This window comes from Ranitomeya imitator, chromosome 1 (assembly GCF_032444005.1).
Source record: "Ranitomeya imitator isolate aRanImi1 chromosome 1, aRanImi1.pri, whole genome shotgun sequence".
NCBI lineage: Eukaryota > Metazoa > Chordata > Amphibia > Anura > Dendrobatidae > Ranitomeya > Ranitomeya imitator.
The window spans coordinates 419,179,980-419,193,755 of NC_091282.1; the positions used below are offsets into that span (position 1 = coordinate 419,179,980).

The 13,776-nt window shown below is 44.8% G+C and overlaps 1 protein-coding gene across 3 annotated transcripts in view; it reads right to left on the bottom strand.

Moving 5' to 3' along the window:
- Positions 1-13,776, bottom strand: part of GCNT1 (glucosaminyl (N-acetyl) transferase 1) — a 126,458-nt gene that overhangs the window by 61,014 nt on the left and 51,668 nt on the right. Inside the window, exon 1 of one of the 3 annotated variants that reach the window (XM_069763122.1) lies at positions 12,498-12,851. The exons of 1 other annotated variant lie outside the window; for it this stretch is intronic. The gene's annotated coding sequence lies outside the window, so the exon portion shown is untranslated. Of the gene's footprint in view, positions 1-12,358; positions 12,852-13,776 lie in introns of those variants that run through there. One more of the 3 variants, XM_069763142.1, reaches the window with a different exon arrangement.

Here is a 13,776-nt window from a genome sequence, read left to right on the forward strand (position 1 = left end):
ACTGTGGTTGCGAAGACGTGTAGAAGATCGTGGCAGGGGGATCAGAAATGAGTGTGGGGATGTTATGAGGAGGGCCAGGATTTGGGGATATGTCGCCAGAAATGAGGAGCAGCAGACAGAGCGTTAGAAGGTGTGAGCTGGATAGGTCATGATGTGGCCGTGTGTGTCTGGAGAGAAAGGATTGTATGTGGGGGAATAGTTCTGTGGAGGAGGTGAGGTGGCTGGGGAGGATGGAGAAAGAAATGACTAGTTCCTTACTGGGTGGAGGGATTACAGGAGATAGGAAGAAATAAAAGTAGTATGGGGGTGAATGTTACAAGAAACCGAAACGTTATAGTAGTTTTCTATTCCTTTAACCTTCCTTTTCCTGGGCTGGGCAATATACTACGTGGCTGGGCAATATACTACGCGGCTGGGCAATATACTACGCGGACATGCATATTCTAGAATACCCGATGCGTTAGAATCGGGCCACCAACCATATGTTTTTATGATTATTTGAGCCCATGGATCCATTGTATGTCCATATTGCAAGTCTGCGAGAAAATCTTGCAGTACGGATGCCATACGGAGGATGCCATGCGCAAAATACGCTGCCACACTCTGCCTACGGATGACACACGGATCACTACAGGTCCTTCTCAAAAAATTAGCATATAGTGTTAAATTTCATTATTTACCATAATGTAATGATTACAATTAAACTTTCATATATTATAGATTCATTATCCACCAACTGAAATTTGTCAGGTCTTTTATTGTTTTATTCCTGATGATTTTGGCATACAACTCCTGATAACCCAAAAAACCTGTCTCAATAAATTAGCATATCAAGAAAAGGTTCTCTAAACGACCTATTACCCTAATCTTCTGAATCAACTAATTAACTCTAAACACATGCAAAAGATACCTGAGGCTTTTATAAACTCCCTGCCTGGTTCATTACTCAAAACCCCCATCATGGGTAAGACTAGCGACCTGACAGATGTCAAGAAGGCCATCATTGACACCCTCAAGCAAGAGGGTAAGACCCAGAAAGAAATTTCTCAACAAATAGGCTGTTCCCAGAGTGCTGTATCAAGGCACCTCAATGGTAAGTCTCTTGGAAGGAAACAATGTGGCAGAAAACGCTGTACAACGAGAAGAGGAGACCGGACCCTGAGGAAGATTGTGGAGAAGGACCGATTCCAGACCTTGGGGAACCTGAGGAAGCAGTGGACTGAGTCTGGTGTGGAAACATCCAGAGCCACCGTGCACAGGCGTGTGCAGGAAATGGGCTACAGGTGCCGAAATGGGCTACAGAGAAGCAGCACTGGACTGTTGCTAAGTGGTCCCAAGTACTTTTTTCTGATGAAAGCAAATTTTGCATGTCATTCGGAAATCAAGGTGCCAGAGTCTGGAGGAAGACTGGGGAGAAGGAAATGCCAAAATGCCTGAAGTCCAGTGTCAAGTACCCACAGTCAGTGATGGTGTGGGGTGCCATGTCAGCTGCTGGTGTTGGTCCACTGTGTTTCATCAAGGGCGGGGTCAATGCAGCTAGCTATCAGGAGATTTTGGAGCACTTCATGCTTCCATCGGCTGAAATGCTTTATGGAGATGAAGATTTCATTTTTCAGCACGACCTGGCACCTGCTCACAGTGCCAAAACCACTGGTAAATGGTTTACTGACCATGGTATTACTGTGCTCAATTGGCTTGCCAACTCTCCTGACCTGAACCCCATAGAGAATCTGTGGGATATTGTGAAGAGAAAGTTGAGAGACGCAAGACCCAACACTCTGGATGAGCTTAAGGCCGCTATTGAAGCATCCTGGGCCTCCATAACATCTCAGCAGTGTCACAGGCTGATTGCCTCCATGCCACGCCGCATTGAAGCAGTCATTTCTGCCAAAGGATTCCCGACCAAGTATTGAGTGCATAACTGAACATTATTATTTGATGGTTTTTTTGTTTGTTATTAAAAAACACTTTTATTTGATTGGATGGGTGAAATATGCTAATTTATTGAGACAGGTTTTTTGGGTTATCAGGAGTTGTATGCCAAAATCATCAGTATTAAAAGAATAAAAGACCTGACAAATTTCAGTTGGTGGATAATGAATCTATAATATATGAAAGTTTAATTGTAATCATTACATTATGGTAAATAATGAAATTTAACACTATATGCTAATTTTTTGAGAAGGACCTGTATTTTGGGAACATTTCTGCGTATTACGGCCGTAAATAATTTTCATACGCCGTGTGACGCCGGCCTAACACTGATTACACCAGACGGATTTTTTTCACGCCATGTATCATTTTAAAGTGGTGTAACTACAGCAACATTATTATGGCTGTAGTTTAAACAGCACAATCCTGCTGACAGGTGCATTTTAAGCAGGGCAGAGCACTTTTCTGACAGATGAAACAGATCAAACCACTAATTACACCAATTCTCAACAGAAAATGGCCAAATATCTGTATATGTAAATTCACCCATATAATGTGCTTTTAAATACCAAGACCTGTATAGCGATTCTACATGGTGGTGGGAATAGGGGTCTAAGGATTTATTACACATTTGGGAGCCAGAAATATGTACAAATTTGGTACAGCAGTGCTTCAGCGTATGAGACATCAGTTATAGTGTGTCAGCGATAAAGATCCATCAGGATTTCCTTGTATGTGTTGGAAAAACAGATCTGTGATAGCCATCAGGGCTCCCTTATGAATGATCACGGGACTAGTGTTATCAGGCACATGTTATAGCGACATGTCAGAAAGCTTGATCACAAAGTGGTAAGACCCCCACTGATTGCAGAAATTTTAGGGCAAATAGAAAAAGTGTATACAGTACAGAATCTTCTGCTCACCCTGGCTATCAAGGGACAGCAGCGCTTGGCTGAATGCTTACTATCCGCAATTAAAGGGGGTGGGGGGGGGGGGGGGGGTCTCAGAACCTGGGCCCCCATCAAAATGTCTGTCACATAATTATTACAAGTCAAAATGAAAGCGCCAGTACTTTTGGCCTGCTACAGGGACATGAACAAACCGCATCAATTTCAATGGGGAGATGGCTGTGAAAACCAAAATGTGAAGAACCAAGATGCGACAGTCACCTGTCTCCACTGATATGGAAGTCATGGAAAGACACCACCGCAGTGGCAGAAGTGCTTTCTAAGATAAGTCCCATCTATCTGCTAGACAGAAGCCGTGTCACATTGTGGGGTCCATCGGAAGATATATGCCCCCCACACCACAAACCTCAGAGGTATAAGGCTGGAGTCACACTAGCGAGTTTTACGGACGTAAGAGCGCAGAAAATACGTCCGTAAAACTCGCCAAACAAACGTCCCAATTATTCTCTATGCCCCTGCTCCTATCTGCCGTATTTTACTGATCAGTATTATACGGCTTTCTACGGCCGTAGAAAATCGCAGCATGCTGCGTTTGTCACCGTATTGCGCAAAAAAAACGCCAATGAAAGTCTATGGAAGCCCCAAAAATACGGATTACACACGGACCAGCAGTGTGACTTGCGAGAAATACGCAGCGCTGTTAAGAGAGAAAAGCCGGTAATTCAGTGCGGTGTACAGTAAAATCACACTGACAGCTTACAATAGAATAGGTAGAATAAGTGTGTACACACATATATATATATATATATATATACATATATATATATATATATATATATATATATATATATATATATATATATATATCTATTCTATCTATTCTATGTCAGTAGACACATATGTATATATATATATTATTACTTCATACAGCGCTAGATAGCTTTAAAGCCGGTAATTCAATTACCGGCTTTTGCTATCTCCTTCCTAAACCCGACATGATATGAGACATGGTTTACATACAGTAAACCGTCTCATATCCCCATTTTTTTTGCATATTCCACACTACTAATGTTAGTAGTGTGTATATGCAAAATTTGGCCGTTCTAGCTATTAAATTAAAGGGTTACATGGCTGAAAAAATTGGCGTGGGCTCCCGTGCAATTTTCTCCGCCAGAGTAGTAAAGCCAGTGACTGAGGGCAGATAACATCAAAGTTTCGGCCCGCAGCCCCCAATGCCCCTTCTCTTGACTTCTCAGCCCTGTTCCAAAGCCAGCTTCTCCACCATGACAGACGATCAGCTCTCCCTCCTATCAAGATCACGTTTCACCACTTGTACTCTTGACCCGCTCCCATCCCAACTCATCCCTAACCTCGCAAAAGTCTTCATCCCAACCTTAACACAACTCTTCAACCTCTCACTTACAAACGGTGTCTTCCCCTCATCCTTCAAACATGCATCAATCACACCTATCCTCAAAAAACCCTCCCTCGACCCATCCTCTGTGTCCAGCTATCGCCCAATATCCCTTCTCCCTTTTGCCTCAAAACTACTGGAACAGCATTGTCCATCTTGAACTGTCCTCCCACCTCTCCTCCTGCTCCCTCTTTGACCGGTTACAATCTGGCTTCCGAACACATCACTCAACTGAAACTGCCCTAACTAAAGTGACCAACGACCTACTAACCGCCAAGAGCAAGCGACACTACTCTGTCCTCCTCCTCCTGGACCTGTCTTCTGCCTTCGACACTGTGGACCACTCCCTCCTGTTACAGATCCTCTCATCTCTTGGCATCACAGACTTGGCCCTATCCTGGATCTCATCATATCTAACAGACCGGACATTCAGTGTCTCCCTATCCCACACCACCTCCTCATCTCGCCCCATGTCTGTTGGTGTTCCCCAAGGCTCAGTTCTAGGACCCCTACTCTTCTCCATCTACACCTTCGGCCTGGGACAGCTCATAGAATCCCACGGTTTACAATATCATCTCTACGCTGATGACACGCAGATCTACCTATCTGGACCCGACCTCACTTCCTTACTGACCAAAATCCCGCAATGTCTGTCTGCTATTTCATCCTTCTTTTCCGCTCGTTTTCTAAAACTGAACATGGACAAAACAGAATTTATCATCTTTCCCCCACCTCACTCTACCCCTCCACCCGACCTATCCATCAATGTCAATGGCTGCTCACTTTCCCCGATCCCGCACGCTCGGTGCCTCGGGGTGATCCTTGACTCTACCCTCTCTTTCAAGCCACATATCCAAGCCCTTGCCTCCTCTTGCCGATTCCAACTCAAAAACATTTCCCGAATCCGTACATTCCTTGACCATGAAACCACAAAAACACTAGTACATGCCCTTATCTCCTGCCTTGACTACTGCAACCTCCTACTCTCTGGCCTCCCTTCTAGCACTCTGGCACCACTTCAATCCATCCTAAACTCTGCTGCCCAACTAATCCATCTGTCTCCCCGTTATTCCCCAGCCTCTCTTCTCTGCCAGGCCCTTCACTGGCTTCCTATTGCCCAGAGGCTACAGTTCAAAACACTAACAATGACATACAAAGCCATTCACAATCTGACTCCTCCATACATCTGTGACATGGTCTCCCGCTACCTACCTACACGCAACCTTCGATCATCTCATGATCTCCTACTCTACTCCTCTCTCATTTATTCCTCCCACAACCGCATCCAAGACTTCTCCCGTGCTTCCCCCATACTCTGGAACTCTCTACCCCAACACATCAGGCTCTCACCTACCACGGAAACCTTCAAAAGGAACCTGAAGACCCACCTCTTCCGACAAGCCTACAACCTGCAGTGATCCCCAGTCTACTGAAGCGCCACATGACCAGCTCTACCCTCACCTAGTGTATCCTCACTCATCCCCTGTAGACTGAGCCCTCGCGGGCAGGGTCCTCTCTCCTCCTGTACTTGTGTGTGCCTTGTTTTACTCATGTTTATTGTACTTGTCTATATTTGCCCCATTCACATGTAAAGCACCATGGAATAAATGGCGCTATAAAAATGAATAATATTAATAATAATATTAATAGCCTGGAGAGGGTCCACGGTTATTGCCCCCCCCCTGGCTAAAAACATCTGCCCCCAGACACCCCAGAAAAGGCACCTCTGGAAGATGCGCCTATTCTGGCACTTGGCCACTCTCTTCCCATTCCCGTGTAGCGGTGAGATATGGGGTAATGAATGGTTAATGTCACCTTGCTATTGTAAGGTGACATTAAGCCAGATTAATAATGGAGAGGCGTCAATTATGACACTTATCCATTATTAATCCAATACTAGTAAAGGGTGTAAAAAAAACAAACAAATTATTAAAAATTATTTTAATGAAATAAAAACAAAGGTTGTTGTAATATTTTATTCTACGCACAATCCACTCACTGAAGACCCTCGATCTGTAACAAAAAAAATAAAAAAAAATAAACCAACAATATCCATACCTTCCGCAGATCTGTAACGTCCAACGATGTAAATCCATCTGAAGGGGTTAAAATATTTTGCAGCCACGAACTCTGCTAATGCAGCATTGTTCCTGGCTGCAAAACCCCGGGGAATGAAGGTAAAGTAGGTCAATGACCTATATTTACCTTCATTTGCGGTGAGGCGCCCTCTGCTGGTTGTCCCTAGATCGTGGGAACTTTCCTAGAAAGCTCCCAGGCTCGAGTTCATAAGAGGCGCCCTCTTCTGGTTGTCCTCATATGAACTCGAGCCTGGGAGCTTTCTAGGAAAGTTCCCACGATCTAGGGACAACCAGCAGAGGGCGCCTCACCGCAAATGAAGGTAAATATATCACAGGCAGAGGACCCGGGAGACGAAGACGCACGCAGCGCTGGAACGGGGGACAGGCGAATATAATACTTACCCTCCTGGTGCGTCCACAGTCCCTGCCTCTCCGGTGGAGATCGCGGTGTGCGTTCAGTGTTTACGCATACCGCGATCTCCTGGGAGCATCACTCTGTGGGGTCCAGACTGCGCCGGCGCTTGCGCAGTCTATAAAGGCTTCGGACAGAGTGACGCTCCCAGCGTGTGTGTGTGTGCGCGCGTGTATATATCAACCAACAGAGCAGAAGAAAAGTGCGGCACTCGCCCTTTATGCTGTGGAATTCGTGTTCTTTATTTGGAAAATTGCAATAATAGCATTAAATACATCCGTTAGGACATCAGGTCAAACAGGAGGGTGCGGGAGTGGAGAAAGGACAACGGCCGTTTCGCACGGTGTGTTCTTCAACGGGTCCAGGTGAACCCGTTGAAGCACACACCATGCGAAACGGCCGTTGTCCTTTCTCCACTCCCGCACCCTCCTGTTTGACCTGATGTCCTAACGGATGTATTTTATGCTATTATTGCAATTTTCCAAATAAAGAACACGAATTCCACAGCATAAAAGGTGAGTGCCACACTTTTCTTCTGCTCTGTTGGACTATATTGGCAGTTTGCTTTCAGTGCAGAGCACCATATGCCCAGCTGATTCGTGACACCTGCATATCTGGTCGGTTTGAGATAGAGTCCAAGTCCTTATGAATATATACCCTATTGAAGACTTACTGTTCTAGTGCCGTCCCTTCACATTTCTGTTTTTTTTGTCGAATATATATATACAGTGGGGCAAAAAAGTATTTAGTCAGTCAGCAATAGTGCAAGTTCCACCACTTAAAAAGATGAGAGGCGTCTGTAATTTACATCATGGGTAGACCTCAACTATGGGAGACAAACTGAGAAAAAAAAAATCCAGAAAATCACATTGTCTGTTTTTTTAACAATTTATTTGCATATTATGGTGGAAAATAAGTATTTGGTCAGAAACAAACAATCAAGATTTCTGTCTCTCACAGACCTGTAACTTCTTCTTTAAGAGTCTCCTCTTTCCTCCACTCATTACCTGTAGTAATGGCACCTGTTTAAACTTGTTATCAGTATAAAAAGACACCTGTGCACACCCTCAAACAGTCTGACTCCAAACTCCACTATGGTGAAGACCAAAGAGCTGTCAAAGGACACCAGAAACAAAATTGTAGCCCTGCACCAGGCTGGGAAGACTGAATCTGCAATAGCCAACCAGCTTGGAGTGAAGAAATCAACAGTGGGAGCAATAATTAGAAAATGGAAGACATACAAGACCACTGATAATCTCCCTCGATCTGGGGCTCCACGCAAAATCCCACCCCGTGGGGTCAGAATGATCACAAGAACGGTGAGCAAAAATCCCAGAACCACGCGGGGGGACCTAGTGAATGAACTGCAGAGAGCTGGGACCAATGTAACAAGGCCTACCATAAGTAACACACTATGCCACCATGGACTCAGATCCTGCAGTGCCAGACGTGTCCCACTGCTTAAGCCAGTACATGTTCGGGCCCGTCTGAAGTTTGCTAGAGAGCATTTGGATGATCCAGAGGAGTTTTGGGAGAATGTCCTATGGTCTGATGAAACCAAACTGGAACTGTTTGGTAGAAACACAACTTGTCGTGTTTGGAGGAAAAAGAATACTGAGTTGCATCCATCAAACACAATACCTACTGTAAAGCATGGTGGTGGAAACATCATGCTTTGGGGCTGTTTCTCTGCAAAGGGGCCAGGACGACTGATCCAGGTACATGAAATAATGAATGGGGCCATGTATCGTGAGATTTTGAGTGCAAACCTCCTTCCATCAGCAAGGGCATTGAAAATGAAACGTGGCTGGGTCTTTCAACATGACAATGATCCAAAGCACACCGCCAGGGCAATGAAGGAGTGGCTTCGTAAGAAGCATTTCAAGGTCCTGGAGTGGCCTAGCCAGTCTCCAGATCTCAACCCTATAGAAAACCTTTGGAGGGAGTTGAAAGTCCGTGTTGCCAAGCGAAAAGCCAAAAACATCACTGCTCTAGAGGAGATCTGCATGGAGGAATGGGCCAACATACCAACAACAGTGTGTGGCAACCTTGTGAAGACTTACAGAAAACGTTTGACCTCTGTCATTGCCAACAAAGGATATATTACAAAGTATTGAGATGAAATTTTGTTTCTGACCAAATACTTATTTTCCACCATAATACGCAAATAAAATGTTAAAAAAACAGACAATGTGATTTTCTGGATTTTTTTTTCTCAGTTTGTCTCCCATAGTTGAGGTCTACCTATGATGTAAATTACAGACGCCTCTCATCTTTTTAAGTGGTGGAACTTGCACTATTGCTGACTGACTAAATACTTTTTTGCCCCACTGTGTGTGTGTGTGTGTGTGTGTGTGTGTGTGTGTGTGTGTGTGTGTGTGTGTGTGTGTGTGTGTATATGTATATGTATATATATATATATATATATATATATATATATATATATATATATATATATATATATATATATATATATATATATATACTAGATTGTGGCCCGATTCCAACGCATCGGGTATTCTAGAATATGCATGTCCCCGTAGTATATGGACAATGATGATTCCAGAATTTGCGGCAGACTGTGCCCGTCGCTGATTGGTCGAGGCAACCTTTATGAAATCGTCGCCATGGCAACCATTATGACATCATCGTCGCTGTGCCCGTTGCTGATTGGTCGAAGGCCGCCAGGCCTCGACCAATCAGAGACGCAGGATGTCTACATCCTTTATGACGGCGGCCTGGACCAATCAGAGAGCCGGGATTTCCAGGACAGACAGACAGACGGAAAAACCCTTAGACAATTATATAGATATAGATACCTGTATGTCATCTACTGTATATAGTATGTACCTGTATGTAATCTCCCCTGTATATAGTATATACCTGCTGTATGTCATCTCCTCCAGTATATAGTATATACCTGTGTGTCATCTCCTCCTGTATATAGTATATACGTGCGTCATCTGCTCCAGTATATAGTATATACGTGTGTCATCTCCTCCTGTATATAGTATGTACCTGTATGTCATCTCCCCTGTATATAGTATGTACCTGTATGTCATCTCCTCCTGTATATAGTATATACCTGTATGTCATCTCCTCCTGTATATAGTATATACCTGTATGTCATCTCCTCCTGTATATAGTATATACCTGTATGTCATCTCCTCCTGTATATAGTATATACCTCTATGTCATCTCCTCCTGTATATAGTATATACCTGTATGTCATCTCCTCCTGTATATAGTATATACCTGTGTCATGTCCTCCTGTATATAGTATATACCTGTGTGTGTATATACCTACTCCCCTGCAGTCAGTGCCCCCTCCAGTCACCGCTCACACAGGGTTAATGCCAGCGGTAACAGACCGCGTTATGCCGCGGGTAACGCACTCCGCTACTATTAACCCTGTGTGTCCCCACAACCCTATTGATGCCTATGCAGCATCAATAGTAAAAAAAGATATGTTAAAAATAAAAAAAACCTACTATTCTCACCCTCCGTAGTCTGCCGAGCCGCGTGCGGCCTCTGCCAGCTTCCGCTCCCAGAGATGCATTGCGAAATTACCCAGAAGACTTAGCAGTCTCGCGAGACCGCTAAGTCATCTGGGTAATTTCACAATGCATCCTGGGAACGGAAGCTGGAGGCAGCCGCGCGCGCATCGCCAGAGCTTCGCTGGATCCCAGCGGGTGAGTATAACTTTTTTTATTTTAATTATTTATTTATTTTATTTTTTTTAAAACAGGGATATGGTGCCCACACTGCTAAATACTGCGTGACCAGTGTTATTATAATAATCTTTATTTTTATATAGCGCTAACATATTCCACAGCGCTTTACAGTTTTGCACACATCATCATCGCTGTCCAGCCACGTAGTATATTGCACAGCCACGTAGTATACAGAACATAGCCACATAGTATATTGCCCAGCGACGTAGTATATTGTCCAGCCACGTAGTATATTGCCCAGTCACGTAGTATATTGCACAGAGCCACGTAGTATATTGCACAGCCACGTATGTAACAGGTTAAAAAATAGAAAAGAAACATACTCACCATCCGAAGAGCCCGTTGTAGTTCCGGCGCTTGTGTGCCAGGATTGGTATGAGCGCAGGACCTTCCATGATGTTGCGGTCACATGACCGTGACGTCATGGAAGGTCCTTCTCCCATAGCATCTTTGGAAGCGGAACCTGCCGCTTGCAGTGCCGAGGAGAGGACGCGATGGCGGAAGGTGAGAATAAGGTTTTTTTTTTTAATTATTTTTAACATTAGATCGTTTTGCTATTAATGCCGCATACGCGACATCAATAGTAAAAAGTTGGGGACACACAGGGTTAATAGCGGCGGTAACGGAGTGTGTTACCCGCAGCATAACACGGTCTGTTACCGCCGGCATTAACCCTGTGTTAGCGGTGACCGGAGGGGAGTATGCGGGCGACAGGCACTGACTGCGGGGAGTAGGGAGCGGCCATTTTCTTCCGGACTGTGTCCGTCGCTGATTGGTCGCGGCAGCCATGACAGGCAGCTGGTGAGACCAATCAGCGAATGAATAACCGTGACAGAAGGACGGACAGACAGACGGAAGTGACCCTTAAACAAAAATTATATATATATATATATATATATATATATATATATATATATATATATATATATATATATATATATATATATATATATATATATATATATATATACATACATACACACACTCAAAAAAGAGGCAGCACTCCATTGTTAAGGTGAAAAAATGTGGAAGGTTTAATCGACCCACATAGCCGGGCGATGTTTCAGCTCCATCTGAGCCTTTATCAAGTCATGGATGGAGCCATTCAGATGGAGCTGAAACTTCGCCTGGCTATGTGGGTCGATTAAACCTTCCACATTTTTCACTGAAACTATGGAGTGCTGCCTCTTTTTTGAGTGCATCACAACAAGAAAAAGCATTACTGCAGAGATACGCACTCCATCAAAGAATAAATCACAAAGATAAGATAACACAGACTGATATTTATTGACAAATCAAAAAAGCACACTGCAAACGATAAAAACACAGTTAAAAACATGTAAACAACATCAAAAACCACACAGGTTATAAAGACCATACCTCAGTGTGATAAGGCGACTGAACAGAGACCTGCTGGCTCATGGGGTATATGCGCAAAAAATATATATCAGACAGAATCAAAAATAGTGCCATAATGGTCTATATTGAACCATACAGAAATGAAGGCAGTAATAGGCACAGAGATTTTGTCTATAAAAAATGAAAAAAAGGCAAAATGAGCCAGAGTGAGGCTATATATTTAAATACGTGGACTTTATTGCCTGAACGGCGTGGTAGCGGTTCGGCTTTAGTATCCTTTCTCAAGCTGGTTGGGAGAGCTTTGCACAAGATTTGAGTTAGTACTGGATGCTGTTCCAATTTTTTGTAATATATACATACACGCACTGCATAATCTATAACCAGTACTATATACGCTACAAATTATTACTACACAATATCTATATACAGAGCTGTGTAAACACGACATACCCTAATAAGTACATAATAAACACCATATAACACAAATGCTCGATAATATCCTACACACTATAGAAACAAACCTGTAGTTCTGCAGCTTCTCCCCAGACCCCTGCACCCCGCTGCCCACCATGTAGGACCACCACACGGCTGCTGGCCGGCTTCTCAGGGGCGTCACATTTTCCACTGTGCAGGGCAGACATTTATCTAGGCGACATTTACCTCGGACATCTTGGTGCCGTACACAGCCGTGATCCATCCGCTCTCCTGGACACCTCACGACCCCCGCACACGCTGCCCGGCTCCGTCCGCCTCACCTGCGGGCGCCTCCATGTGCCTCCTCCCGCTGAGGTCTCCGCACCACAGACCGCTCATGAAGAGCACGGCTCCTGTCTCCTCATCACTGTCCTCTTCTTCCCGCCCTCCCTTCCTGCCTCCACTCAGCGCTGGCACCTCCCCACAGGCGCCACCTCCTGGCAGAGCCTCACCTTGAGCCCCGCTTGGCACAAGGACCGTCCACCTAGCCGTACGTTACTCTGGTGGCGTCACCTCAGGATGTGTGCCTGGTAGAGTTGTAAGGACGCGGCTACGCAGCGCCACCACATGGCCATTCCTGGCACCGCAGACCAGTGGCTTCCTCTGGCTGTAGAGCCTTTTCTGTCAGAGGGAATTGCACTGTCTAATTTCACGGTGAGGTTCGTACAGCGCCATGGTGGGTGACAGACCCCAGGAGTAGTCATGCTGCGCTTTATAGTCCGTTCGCTTGGTGGAAATTTCTGCTGTAACTCCTGCAGTGCCATTGTATCTTTAAGGCTACTTTCACACTAGCGTCGTACGACGCACGTCGCAATGCATCGTCTTGCAGAAAAAACGCATCCTGCAAAGTTGTTGTTTTTTTCTCCATAGGCTTGTATTAGCGACGCATTGCTACACGTCGCAACCGTCGTGCGACGGTTGCGTCGTGTTGTGGCGGACCGTTGGCACCAAAAAACGTTGCTTGTAACGTTTTTTGGTGCGATGTGTCCACCATTTCCGACCGCGCATGTGCGGCCGGAACTCTGCCCCCTCCTCCCCGCAACTCACAATGGAGCAGCGGATGCGTTGTAATAATGCATCCGCTGCTCCCGTTGTGCTGCGTTGTCACAGGATGCGTCGGTACGTTGGCCCGACGCACTGTGATGGGCCGACGCCAATGCTAGCGTGAAAGTAGCCTTACCCTTTTGATGCAGCAAGATTTCGCCTCTGCTTTTTCATCTGTCTTTCAGGACATAACCTTTGTAGTGTTTCATCAGTATGAGGCCTTATTTTTTTGCAGGAGGAGCTGAAGTCGACCTTGCTATTATTTGATTTAGCCATTAATTGCTCTGGGGTCCATATTTCTGTGTTCATCATTGCGCACTATGGCTGCCGTCACACTAGCAGTATTTGGTCAGTATTTTACATCAGTATTTGTAGCCAAAACCAGGAGTGGAACAATTAGAGGAAAAGTATAATAGAAACA